The sequence below is a fragment of the Antennarius striatus genome, chromosome 12 (genome assembly GCF_040054535.1).
Source record: "Antennarius striatus isolate MH-2024 chromosome 12, ASM4005453v1, whole genome shotgun sequence".
In the NCBI taxonomy this organism is placed as follows: domain Eukaryota; kingdom Metazoa; phylum Chordata; class Actinopteri; order Lophiiformes; family Antennariidae; genus Antennarius; species Antennarius striatus.
In genome coordinates this window covers 9,882,932-9,897,500 of record NC_090787.1, presented here as the reverse complement: position 1 = coordinate 9,897,500, position 14,569 = coordinate 9,882,932, and the positions used below count along the sequence as shown (strand labels likewise).

The following is a 14,569-nucleotide window of genomic DNA, read 5'->3' as shown; positions in this document are numbered from 1 at the left end:
CTCCATGAGTGAAGCATCCTCTCATCAGGGTATCTTTGGGCAATAGGCCAACGGAAAGGTGTCAGTGAGTACCAAAAGCTTAACTGCTCCTGACAGTGACATGTTTGGTTCAAAGGCTGTGTTACACAGACCCTTTGTGTAACACAGAGATGGAGAGTCCATGTGGAAAACAATCAAAAGGTGGTGATTTGATGCCAAAGTTTCTTGTTGTTTCTGTGCTTCACAATCTGCCTAATCTGTGTGTGCAGATTGTGATGTGTTTTTGCCCTCAAAGCAAAAGTTATGAGGGCAAAAACACGTCACCATCTGAGGGCAGAGCTGAAGACCATCTCCAACAGCTGCTTGGATAACAGCAAAACCTCAGTCAGGTAGGACCCACTGGTGACCAGACGTCCCCCAGTCAGACCAACATTCAAATCTTTGATGTAATGCTGCATTCAAAATTCCATGTTGTATTTCATTTGAAATATAACCTTGATTGAAAACACAACCTTCTAGAGGAACAAGTGGATTATGAAATTGGAAGTTAATAAAGAGTTTACGTATGCTCATTTTTAAAATGCAAACAGGTAACTGAATGTTGGAGATGTGGTGTCTTGGGTGGATGTCCCACGGATTGGGCCAAAATGTCAAGATGATGACTTTCCAGCACTGAAGATTACTGATAAAACAGTAGGTAGGTTGCTCGTAGCAGAAGGAAGGCAGTGCAGTGAAGATGAACACAAGAAAGCCACAACTGAGAGAAAACTGAGGGCAGATCCGCTTAAGGGTGACCGATAATAACAAGAAGAAAAAAAAGCATGCATGTCAAATGTCTTTTATTTTTTTTCCTACACAGACAACACATCATTCCATACGGGTTGGTTATGAAATGAAAATGCTCCATAAACACTTGGTTCTTGTAACTATTTTGATTAAAAAAAAAAAAAAAGGTGAATGAAACAGCGTCACTGTCCTGGGTGTTTGCTTCCCAGTCAGGTATGTAGTAAAACAAGCTGATGCTGCCATCTGCTGGAAAAGGAAAAGAGTTAAGGAAAGCACGTTTAAATAAAACATTATAATAACAGCATGATAAAAAGAGACTCGTCAGCTTTAGTAACCAGAAATAAAACTAGTAACTTTACTTGCTTGTCACGTGTTTACCCATTTTCATTTGTTAAAGAATTGCGTTTTCGACTCAGAAAGCAACAACGGATGACGGCCCAGCAGTAGTTTGTGTCTAAATAGTATTTGTAATAAAAATTGTTAGGTAAACGGAAATACATTAATACTAATAGCCACATAATATCCTGGGATCGACATTAATTACTTTGTTTCTAAGGTTGTAATTCTGTGGGGGGTTTTTTAAATTTCTGTTATAAAAACAGTTAAAGCGATCTTTTTTTAGTTTATAGTTTTTATAATGCAAAAAAATTGCAATGCCAAAACTGCACGGCAGCTAAAAAACGAGGTCAAAAAACTCTTTCAATTTAGGCATTTTCTATAAGTCTATAGTCTTTTAAACTAGTTCAATATTCTAGTAGATGACACACTAGACTTATACCCTTGAACGGTCATTTCCTTACTCGTTTGCGCTCTTTGGCTCCCCCTGGTGGCCACAGTGGGCCATAAGCGGCTGCTTACTCTACTTGTACCTGGTTTCCTGTGGGGATGAAACGACTATTGGTAGGCTGTCGACATATATGAAGTACCACTTTGAATGTTCTCCCACTTCATATACATACACATTCTCTAAACTCTCGAGGACAATGCAGCGCAAACACACCGTTGTTGCAGCGCAGTGCAAAGTAACGGCGTGGTTATAATACGGTAATTACGGTAAATATAAGCCGCAGCACCAGTGAGTCGGACAGACTGGGAGTTGGGAAGAAAGACCCTGCGCAGAACAGGTAAAACATTTATTTTAATTTTTTTTTATTAATACAAATGAATGTGTATGAAAGGCAGTGACTAACTGAAAAGCGGGTTGTGACATTGGCGCTCAAGGGGAATCTTTCTTCTGACTGTGAATAAGTATGTCCGCAAGCACTGCAGCTGAAAAGATGAGGTGCCCCTCTCTGCGGGATGGAGAAAGGACGCATTGTTTGTCTGCGAAAGGACCGACTCTGGGTTCTTACGAGTTTGCTGTCTCATCTCTGTTTTCTGACAGGTTCACTGAGTAGTGTGGGGGAATTTAGTATGCCTTGAAATTCCGACCGAGCATGCAAAGGAAAACACGTCTCTGATTTTGGTAAGACTTATTGATTACCTTTTGCTGTTATCGGTGCAATTACACTCTCAATTGGATGTTTTCCTATGGGGTTTAAAGGATAATGTCCGCATTGTGCTGTATTGGAAGCTCTACCTATTGCGGCCACTGCGGGAACAAGCCTTGATGCGGTGGTAATCCATACCCACAAATGGTGTGGTAATTCTAAAAGGACTGAAAATATTCCTTAACATGGTGTTAAAATAACCCAACGAGATAAACCTCTATAGCTATGTGTAAATGGCTTTTTAATTAAATCCAACCCGCGTAATGATGGAGAAGGTGAGGAGTACAAACAGGTGCTGAGTCATATTGGCTGAATCGTATCAGATTGATCACACAGATAATGTTCGTCATTTCCATTTATATTTTATCTGAATTGATTTCATTGGAAATCAAGTGTGAACCCTTGTTACTTTAGAACCCGATCAATGTATTGAACCTTTTATTTAATCATTAACTCAACCCTGAAAATGTGGCTGCAGCTGGGCCGGTACACCTCATAACGCCTCACCTCTGACTGACTGTGCATTAAATATTGAACATAAACATGATAGATGCCTCATGTGCCTGTCGACTTTAGGCCAGTCCCGTTAACATACAGGGGCAGGGTATTGATTTATCACTGTCTTGCCCACTTTCCAGCAGTGTGGGCAGATACATTTCAAATGCCTGATGCATTCAAGATGAGGCAGCATCTCTGAGTTCCTCCCCGCAGAGGGATTGTGTTCAGATACCTGGAAGACCAGACTGGTGGTCAACTGGTTTCTGTCATTTCACCCAAGTCTGCATTTATCTCTCTGTAATGGTAAAAGACAGTCAGAGATTCAGCAACATGTTAACATTATTCTTTTTCATGACATGCTCTGATGCTGAAAGTCAGGAATGCCAGGAGTTCACAGGGAATTTGTAGCAGACGAACATCTGCAATAAATTGTGTCTGTTGGGAATTCATCTTCTGCTTGATCTTCTCTTATAGTTTCTCCTCGGTTTAAAAATCAGCATTACTTTTGCTTCCACAGGCATATGTAGGTTGTAATTTGTGATTTTGAAAGCATGTTTATTTATGTGTTGTATTTGTATATCTATGATTGTGGTTCTATTTGTTTTTATGCTTAAAAATCATCAACTTTAGCACCGAATAATTGGATTACATTTTGTAAAACTAACTGTAAGTGACAAACTAGGAGGCCTAACTTCACTGATTGCATTTTGGTAATAATTTTTAGTAGATGAAACGATTTTTTACTCACAGAGTTGGACAGGGGCCTACATTTATTTTTAAAAAAGTGATCCTTATCAAATTGGACAGGTAGGAAGAGAAGACACATCTTGGAAGAGGGTGGTCTGACATGCAACAAACTGAAAACAAACAGGCAGAATACTTCAGGAAGCTCTAGTGTGAATGTTTCTTATCATGAATGAAGCATCAGTTCAGTGTCTAGCGCTGGTTGAATGGGATATTAAAGTGCATGAATGATTTGGTCTTTGTAATGGATGTATAGATTAACAGAGAGAACACAGAAAAAGTGGAAAACAAAATAAATATAAAAAGGTCTTGTCATTGCTTTAAAATGGAAGTGATGAGTTCGCTGACTTTATTTTTTTAGTGCTAGGCTGTAGGATTTGGCATCAAGATAGAGATTAAGACACAGTTTCTAAATTGATAATATAAGGAATAAAGTTTGGAACAACCTACTGGCAGATGTGACCTCTTGAAGAGCAGCAGGATGGCGCAGTGGGTAGCGCTGTCTCCTCACAGCGAGAAGGTTGCAGGTTCCTGTTCTTTCTGTACAGAGTTTATACGTTCTCCCCTGCATGGGTTCTCTCCGAGTTCGAGAGAAATGTTCCATGGAACTGACACTTCCCTTTCCTGGTGGGGTGCTTTAATTTGCAACCTAACAAGGAAAAATGTGGACCTCAGTGGGTGACTGCAGATCAGGATTTCCCAGTATCCTGCTACACAGACATGAGGACACAAGAATGAATTGTTCACTGGCAACAGCTTGATATTTTTTCCAGAAAAATTCTAGTTTAGGTAAGATTATATGTTCTTTAGTAGTAATATGTATGAAGGCGCTTTGGTAAGAGGATGGACATTTAAGAAGGCTTCTTGCCCCTGTTACCCAGTGTAGAGAAACCAATCAACCATCAGGGTGAGGTGCTAGCTTTAGGTAGCATGAGTCCATCCTATGTGGTGCAACATGCAGCAGCACCCTTTTATATAAGGTCCATACATCAGTTACACAACCTACTCGTGATTTCTACCAGGATACTTGGTTGGGTTTGCACAGGAAAATGTACCAACAGACAGTGTTGACTCTTTTTGAGTGATTGACGTGATCCTGTGTGTGAATTCCTGTATGAGACTGAGAATGTGAGAAGGGCTCTTTGTATGAAAGAATAGAGACTCTTGGTTGAAGCTTTGGCAGCAGCAGCAGCAACAACACTTCAACCTGCATGTCTGCCAGCTAGCTGCCAATCTCTGTCTCTCTCTATCTGAGTGGAGGAATCCAGGATATTGGGAGATTGGATTGCAGATCAATAGATTAAAGTCCTATTCTTAGTGAGTACTTATATTAGAACCATGATTAATACCCACCATTTTCCCCTTTTTTAAATACTTAGATAATCAAATACCAGTATCCTGAAATTTCCAAATTGGTTGTGAATTCCTCATGTAATAAAGAAGCACTGTTTTTCTGTGATCTCATGCAATAACTTTCAAATTCACGTTTTACCGGTGAGACTCAGGGTTTAGTGTCTTTCATGCAACATCTGTATGACGAGAACCTCTGTGATTCTTCCACATAAATTTAAATGTGTACTGTAACTTGTTTTGATTGGTTTATGTCAAATATCTGATGGATTACAGCAGGGGTTCTTAACCTTTCTGACCTTGAGGCCCATTTTTTTTCAGTACATTAAATATTAGCACTGTATAGTTTTAAAATGATCTCACTCTTGGTTTGATTTGTATTAGATAAGAAACCAAATCCACTTACAGTTTAACAAGTAAAAACCTTGTCAAAAAAAATGACAATAAAACATGATCGTCACAAAGACTTTTATTGAACATGTCATGTGAATGTTAACAATGTCAATGTAACAATAACAGAATATACCTCAGCACTTCAAATCACACATCAAACCTGAAGTGTGTGATGTGCACACACTTCAGTGAATAAAAAATAAAATTGTTAATAAAAAGAGACCAATAATTAAATTTTACTTAAAAAAAGGAAGGATTCAGAATAAAATTAATAAAAGCAATAAAGCATATAAATCAATCAATAAAAAAGCTGGTGATAAAATAAATACATTCAAATTAATGTTTTTTAAAAAAAAAACTAAATAAAATTGAAATAACGTGCAAATGAAACTATATTTGTGCATGGTGAATATATTGGTAGAAGGATGTTGAGTTCTGAACTGCCAGGCAGGAGGCCTAGAGGAAGACCAAAGAGGAGGTTTATGGATGTAGTGAAAGAGGACACGAAGGTAGTTGGTGTGAGAGAAGAGGATGCATAAGACAGGGTTAGATGGAGGCAACTGAATCACTGTGGCAACCCCTGAAGGGAAAAGCCGAAAGAAAAAGAAGAATAACAATAATAACAATTATATATCTTCCCTTTTATCTTCACCACTTAATGAGACACTTGGGTCTGCCTCTGAGACACAATCAGATCCAGTCTGGGTGGAATGGGGGAAAGGCTCACTCTCAGAGTAGCCTCCAGAGTTGCTCTGTCTGTTTCGGGCTTTGGTCTTAGTTGTGGCCAGGATGGAGAATCCCGACTCACACAGGTACGTGGTCGTGAATGGGAGAAGGAGTTTCACAGCCCTCAGTGCAAAACATGGGTACTCCTTTGAAACAGTAATCCAGAAGAAGCCCAGGTCCAGTTTGCCCCCTGCAACTTTAAAGTGCTGTCAGTGGAAACTTCCAGAAGCTGGGATTCCAGATGTGAGGGCAAAGCAACATCATTTGCAGTGGGATCCACAGAAAACGGGTCCAATGTCCATTCTCTTTTCCTGGGCCCTCTTGGTCCACAAAGCAAGTTTCCCCTTGAAAGCTTGAACTTTGTCTAAAACAACAAATATGTTGCTGGTTCTTCCTTGAAGTGAGATGTTCGGCTGGTTCAGTAATAAAAAAAATGTCACAGAGATATGCAAGTTTTGCTGTGAACTTTGTGTTGGCAAAGTAATGTGCAAGAGGAGATTTTTTCTCAGTGAGAAACAAGAAGACCTCATTCCTCAGTTCAAACAAATGCTTGGGGACCAGTCCTCTTGACAGCCATCTCACTTCACTGTGATAGAGCAGCTGGATGTGATCTGCCTCTGATGCTGCACCGTCAGTGCACACGCCAACACAGTTCTGCCAGTTCATGCCATTCTCACTGTAGTAGTTATCCATGCAGCGGAAACATTCCTGAGCCGTAGCTCGTGTTGGTAGCTCTCCACAAAACAGTATGTCTTCATGCAAACTACTGTCCCAGCAATAGCGAGCAAAAACCAACAGCAGTGCAGCATTCGTGACATCGGTGGACTCGTCAAGTTGCAAAGAAAAAATGGGAATACTTTTTATTCTTTCAATGAGTTGTTGCTGTATGTCTGAGGCCATGTCCGTGATTCGATGACTCACAGTGTCGTTTGAGAGCGGGACGGTCAGCAGCTTCTTTGCAGCGGCCACTCCAATCTCACAACACATATCAACAGCAGCAGACAGAACCAACTCCTCGGCGATGGTGAATGCTTTCTTACTCTGTGCCACACGTCTGGCTATGAGGTAGCTTGCTTTTAATGCACATTTAGAGTTGCCAGTCAGTGACACGATAGATCTTTTCTGCATCTGCAGCCCATCTTCTTTTCTCTTTAAAAAATTCCACCGGCTTTCCCACAAGCGTCAGATGCTTGGTCTCTAGGTGCTGCTGTAGTTTTGAGGGCTTATGTGCTTTGTTGGAAAGAGTTAACCCACACTCCACACACTAGGCTTTCGAGACTGCCTCGCTACCTCCGTTTACGAAGCTGTACTTGATAAAGTCAGGGATTGTACTTGCGCAAAAATTTACTTTTTTGGGTAGGGGTGTTGTCTTCATTCTTTCCTTTTAAGAATTTCTCCATTGCGGAGCTGGTTAAAGTAACAACTGATGCATTAGCGCCACCACATGGTCGGGAGTTGCTATGCAGTCCCGCGGCCCTCGCGGGCCACACGTACAAAACAAAAATTTTTTTGCGGCCCTCTAGGTGGCGCTCGCGGCCAAAACTATGGTTAAGAATCACTGGACTATAGGACACCAATTGTAGATGTCCACTGATGGTGAAAGTAAAGTGTTTGGAGTCTTGTGAGGGATTGGGGCAAGCCGGAGATCAAGTTTTTTTTTTTTTTTTTTACATTTGTGGTTCCCATTGCCCGTGTAGCTAGACTGTTTTCAAATAGACGTCTATGCAGGTGATGGTTGACTGTGGTTTACAGTTATAATCAAACCCTTTAAATGTTTTTTTTTTTTAGGTAACCTGATGTTGATCAATTTTGGTGATGCCGTTTGTGGTGCCGTGATGATTCGATTATGTAACCTGTGTTCAGTGCTGACAAAGTTTGGACTGAAAACTTTTGTTTTCTGCATTGTTTTTTTTGGGTTGACAGACCTAATATACTGGAAGCTGACTGTTATACATCCATGCAGTTATTTTAGCTTTTGACAGCATCCTTTGAGGCTGAAGGTCTGTCTTAAGATATGGCGTTCACAACAGTCTCCCTTCACTCAAGGTTAACTTGAGGAGCAGATGTATTACTGTTGCTTGTCATTTAAAAAATGCTCAGTAAATAAATGAATGATAGAATCAGCTATGGTTTTTATTTTTGCTTCGTCTGGTTATGTTCGTTCATATGGTAAAATTATTTTTCTAGGGCCATTTTTATCCAACAACACTGCACGGCAGAGCAGATAGATGTAGCAAAGCAGGAGTGGGATGAAACAGGAAAGATCAGGATGAGTCACACTTCACCTTCCTGTTTAGTGTTGCCTCTCCCGAAGTGTCTGGCATCTGTGTGATAGTTCAGTGTTATTTGAGTTATTTGTACATCAGTGTCCAGGTATTGTTCTTTGGTGTATGGTTGTGTTTGGACATTACTTCTAGATTCTAGGTAGAAGAAACCTCATTTTATTCAGTTATCATGAGTGGTATTGATGTAATCACTCCATTACTTACATTTGTAGACTTTGGGTCTGTTTAACGAATTTATCTTTAAATTCCCACCAACTAACATCCTTCTCCACAAGAGATTAAAGATAGAAGTAATATCAGTCGTGTATCTTGAATATTCCCATAACCTCTCTCCTTTATCTCATTAGTGTCTCTATCGGGAATTCCTCATGTGCTGATGACGGGCCTCACTCCTGTTAGGAGAAAACAACTGCCATCTGAGCGATACTGTTAATCCAGATGCAGTAATATATGACAAATCTTAACACCTCCCGCAGGTTGTTGCCAGTCGCTCAGGTGGTCCCCAGTAGAATTAAATGGAAATATATTAAACCCTGCCTCCAATGTGATTTTATGGGCTGTTTTTTATTGCTTGGTGTCTGTCGTGTTTCGTAATCCACTTTTACAGCGTTGTAACGTCACAAAACATTCTGCACAGTCATCTGTTTTTGAATTCCTTCCTGACAAAAACAAATTGCCTAACACATCAAACAATGAAGCATTAACTTGTCTTATAGCTATAATTACATCTCACACCACTTGATTGAAATGTTTTGCTATTACTGCTGTCTCCCATCCTTAACACTGTGTCCTAATGGAGCACAAAGGTGCCGGTAGATCTGCAGCAGATGCCTGAGACAGTAGCTGCTCTATCACAACCTTGCAGAGGATTACAATCTTTTTGCAGAATACTGTATTATAATTTTTTTTCATCAACTTAGTCAAGACAGAGAGTTTTCAAACGAACAACACTTCTTGTCTTTTGGATCCTCACATCTTGGATAAAGACATTATACACAGAACAAATACACAAATGCATAAATGTGCCTTTTTTATTTATTCAAACACAAAGATCACCAAGTTCTAGGTTCACAACAAATGACAGTCTTCCTTTCATCATGAAACACACATGATGAGTGTTACATTGTTGACTGCAAGAATTGAAATTACCTGAGTAATTGACTTATATCTGTAATGTTGGCATTTATATTCCTGGTTTGTGGCATTTTCTGCTCCCCTTGACTTCATCGGAACTGTCTCCCCCCATGCTTTGTTCAGTGTGCGATCTGGGGTTGTAGAGCCATTGGATGTCTGCGGGAATTCAAATGGAGGAACTTAAAAGTTACACACAGATACAAAACAAAAGGAACAGAAATGCTCCCCTGACTGTTCTGAAGTTTTTCTTGTTTTCTTTAGGGTTTTTGAGGAGGCAAATTGTCCTTTGATCGATTGCGTAATAAACACACGCACGCATACACACACACACACACACACACACACACACACACACACACACACACACACACACACACACACACACACACACACACACACACACACACACACACAAACAGAGAGAGAGAGAGTGTGAACAAAAGCAGACATACAGACGAGTCACAACTGATGACTAGATGAAGCGTCTCCCTTTAATTCTGCGGTTTCTCCACCTTTTGATTGATGTGACTCATTGAATGCGTTCCACAAGACTTTCCTCTTCTTGACAGGCTGGTCCTGTCATCAAATCCTGACTACTTCAAACAGTATAAAGCTCTGTGGCACTATCATAAACAATTCCAATCCTTTCTTGTGTGTTTGTAATGGCGTGTTTCCATCTAGGGTTGTCTCTCCAGGGGAAGAGGAGGTAGCCCCCTTCTTTTAAGCTTTAATCTTTCACCATCTGCTCTTGCCAACTCTATTTTGATCAAACCCTTTGATTAATGCGCGACACCTGATGGTACGTATTAGGGATGAGCAAGTACACCACTATTTGTATCTGTTCAACCATCTAAATTATCTGTACCTGTATCTGTACTGGGAGTGGGTGGAGCTTAAACCGGAAGTAGGTGTGGTTTGACCAGAAATGGGTGGGGCTTAAATCAATATATTATTTTAAGTCTGAAATTGATATGGATTGATCAGAAGTTGCTATATTTATTGTTTATTTTAAAATTGTTTACAGAAAAGCCTCAAAATTGAGACTCAAATCAATGTTTTTGATCACAAAAGTAAGTTTTTATGAACTCTGAACATGAAGTGCATGAACGAATATAACTATGTATGCGTGAGCATTCAGGCTGACTCATCCATGCAAAAGGAACAATTTAGTTCTTTTGGAAAAAATAGGAGTGTCACTTGGAGATTACCAAAATGTTAAAAAAGACCAGATGTAGTACACTTCAGCATTTGACTTCTAAAAACATCTGCAAATCAAAAACGTTACAGGAAGCATGTTACACAGCTCACTGCTTAATTCTTCGGGTGTCTATTATGCAATATCCCAACTAGCATCCATGATTTCCAAAAACGATGGTAAAATGTTCGCATCAATTTGTCTCAGATGAGCTTGGGCTCAAAAGATTTATCACCAGGTGACTTATCACCTGCTGTGCTGTGCAAGGTAGAGTCTTCACTCACTGTTGTTGTTCACGGATCGCAGTTTTGCATTCCAGAGCTCATTTGTGTTATGCGTCATGGAATTAGACTGTTTGCTCACACAGATTCTCAAAAAGCAAATGTCTCCACTTCTTAGTTTAATAAACCGAGCTTCTCAGGTATGTGATGCTGTCACATGCAACCACTGAACCTCTTCACCCCTGGAAATGAGCACTTTTGGGGTATTTCACAATTTTTCACAACTATGTGAAGATCTCTTTGTCTACAACATGGTAATCAACACTGTTTCGTTATAGTCTAGAATCTTTTATTTAGCAGTAACACATCCATTCACCCATTTGCAGCTTAGTGATTAATGGTTTTCTCAGTTTTCTCATCCTGTAATGTGTGTTCACTATTTTGTCACAACCTGAACATTTGTATATGTTGATTACTGTTGTTTACCTCTAAATATAAGCTGTTGTCTATCTCTGATGTTTGATGAACTGGTATGGCGATCCCAGGTCCACAAGAGCTGAGGGGACTGATTTTTGTTTCTAACCGGCATCCATGGTGGAATGAAAAGGTCAATGCACACAGCTGGTACCTTGTAACAAAAATCAGAGACGCACTCTGAACTGTACCAACATCCCTCACCCTTCATGTAAGAGGTGTGATTAAATAATTAAAAAAAGAAATCCTGGGGTGTAGATGGCACAGTGGGATAAATGTACTACATGTATGGAGGGCAGCAAGTCAGGAAGGGAAAAATACCCCAAAAATAATGTAAAAACAAACAAAATGCAGAATAAAAAATAAGCAAAATCAAATCCATTCACTCTTGTATCAAGACGAGATTGCTGTCACGACACTGTGGACCCACAAGTTGCAGCAGTTCAGTGATACCACTTTAATGTACGATATACTGCTTACTCGTGTCTTATGTTAATTAAGCAATTCTAGAAACATCTAGATTTTTCTTATAAAACTTTAAACTTAAAAATGTACCTCTTTTAACATAACACAAAAAAATCATGGCATCATTGGTCATGCAAAATAATCTTCACACACACCAGGACAAGCCGAGTTACAATACAATAGCTATTAGATTACCATGTTACTGCGAGGTTATATAGGATTAAATAAGAGTGACAACCCTCCTGCATCAGGCAATTACAATACTACACCAGATGAGGGGATTATTTGCAAACATATTCGTGCGCACACGTACGCACGCACGCACGCACACACACACACACACACACACACACACACACACACACACATACACGCGCGCGTGCAGATGAAAAGAGGTCAGAAGAAAAGTGGATGTAGGTGTGTAAAATGTTAAAATGAAATACACCTGCCAGCCTATATTCAGGGTTTAGCTATCGACTTGAGCCAAACATATTTAAAATATCACACACAGACTAATAATGACGATAAAAGTATTTTACTTTAATAATTAATGTCTAAGACTTGAAGACTGAAAAATGGTAATGTTAGATAAAAAAAATGTTCTGGCACAGTTTATATATTGATTCAGGAAGAGTCCTGAAATTAATTATCTTAAGCAGAAAAGGCAGATAATTATAACAGAATACAGAAACAATCTAATCTAATTTATGAGAATATTGTTCCAGAGGTTCAGGTATGTTTTGAGGTCATTGTTTTACCGCATGGGTTAATTATGAATATTACATGCTCACTATTGGGAAATGGCATTTATGTGATAATAAATATAAAACAAGCTGACTGACAATTTAGAGAAAACATGAATGGGCAGTTTTGCGTACACAGTGGAGCCTTCATTAAAGAATATTAAGAATATTTTCCTGCCTGTGGTATCAACCTTTACTGAGACTGAATCAGCTGATGCTGTTATCTGTTGCCATGGAGACTGACTGAGTTAGGTTGTTGCTGTGGAAACGGAGTCACTGTTCGTCATCGCCCACATCCACCCTCCCTACTCCAACCAGCAGTGTACACAGTGAGACGTGCTCCCACTCATGGACACAAAGACACGCATTAAACCCTGTGTCAACATGCTTTTTTGGATGCATCAGATTGCAATCAGTCGGTATTGATAAATATCAACATTCAGTTGCAGAATCTGTAGACAAGACATAAGATTTTGGTCCATTTGATGAGCAAAATGAAGACATCGATTGAAATAGTCTCAGAACCCACTGACATGACAATGATTCTACCCTCCTGACAGTTGAGAACTCTGGTTTTGAACTCTGATCTTGATGTGCCTTTATTCTACTCTGACATTGTATTTGAAGGGTATAATAGTGTAATGGAATTTCAGTTTGTTCCACCCCCCCTTGATGCTTTTTGGATGTTGTAGCAGCTCTGATACAGGCATTTCCATTATTGTTGTGCACCGATGTTGTGGAGTGGGTGTGAGGTTCTAGTGATGTTCAGGTATGCGACCCTCTGTGGGGGACTTCTTCAATCAGCGGCAGCAGGAACTCCAGTATGATGAATAATCCCAGTGAAGAGTAAATAGACACAGACAGGAAGTCTGGAAGGAAGAAATTTACTTTAAAAAGAATTTACAAGACCAGAACCATCTAATATAACATGCTCGTTTGTCTTACAACGTCACACTGAGTGTAGGGAGCTGATTTGACCGTAATATTCATCCAACAGTGAAGCCATAAACATCAAGAGACATAGAAGATGATCATTGGATTACATAGCTGACGGTATTGTCCGTTTCTTCACAAAGGTCACAATAGTAGCATGTAAGTTGTGTATGTAATGTTTGTTACGATCTCCAGCTCATCCAACATATCTAACATTTAGATGCAGACATGACTATTTTCTTCATCATCCACAAAAGTAAATAAACCAAACACCATTGGAGTCATTAAAGATTAAGGTGCACCTAATCCCTCTCACACCGAAACTAATCACTAATCTGCACGCTCTTCATTAATCCAGTTAGCAGTGCCTGTAGCATACAGCATCCAGGTACTCTCTTAAGGCCTTCATTACAGCTCACACTTTAACATGTTAGTGCACAGTCATTGTTAATGTTGTATTACTAAAAACATTAACAATGGCTGTGTTTTGTTACCCCATTAAGCTTTGACAGCCAGCATGAGTGAGGACCCTGAAATGCAAGGAACTACATTTAATTCAGCCCACTTCTGAGTTTTTTTCTGGGTTTTTTGGAAAGCGAACTCCCACTCAGCCTTCGAGAGAAAACAGTGACGTAGGTAAAGGTGCTGATGCCCTCCCCTCCATCAGCCCACACACATAGAAGTTCACTGACAGTGTCGATGTAGACATCGTCTCATGTAACCATGGAATGTTTGAACTCGACGGTGAAGATTTAGTTATTATTTAACATTTATTTTATGATTTTTGTTTTTGTTGCTATTTATTAAAAAAACACCATTCAGACTTACTCTGCAGCTGAACAAAGGAGCGTTAAATATCATGAATGAAGTTGATCAAAGCAATGTTGATCAAAACAAAGCAGTCAATTCAGGGAAATTAAATAATAATTCTTCAAGATGTTTCATGTAAGTTCAAAAAAAATATGCTGTGAGAAGCTGAATACTTCAGGGTTTCCTTTCTTTGAACGATGAATGTGTTTAAATTGCCAGATAAAGTCAAACAACAATGAGTGATCTCAACCACAAGCTGTGCATATGTCTGCTGTGAGTATGTGTGTGCGTGTGTGTGTGAACTGTTCTGTAGGTATGCATGCTTCGTGTGTGTGTGTGTATG

At 39.6% G+C, this 14,569-nt stretch overlaps 1 protein-coding gene across 1 annotated transcript in view; it reads left to right on the top strand.

Moving 5' to 3' along the window:
• The first annotated feature begins 1,754 nt into the window (after positions 1-1,754).
• map2 (microtubule-associated protein 2) overlaps positions 1,755-14,569 on the top strand; it is a 61,635-nt gene continuing 48,820 nt past the window's right edge. The window contains exons 1-2 of the mRNA XM_068328779.1: positions 1,755-1,889; positions 2,150-2,230. The gene's annotated coding sequence lies outside the window, so the exon portion shown is untranslated. The remainder of the gene's footprint in view (positions 1,890-2,149; positions 2,231-14,569) is intronic.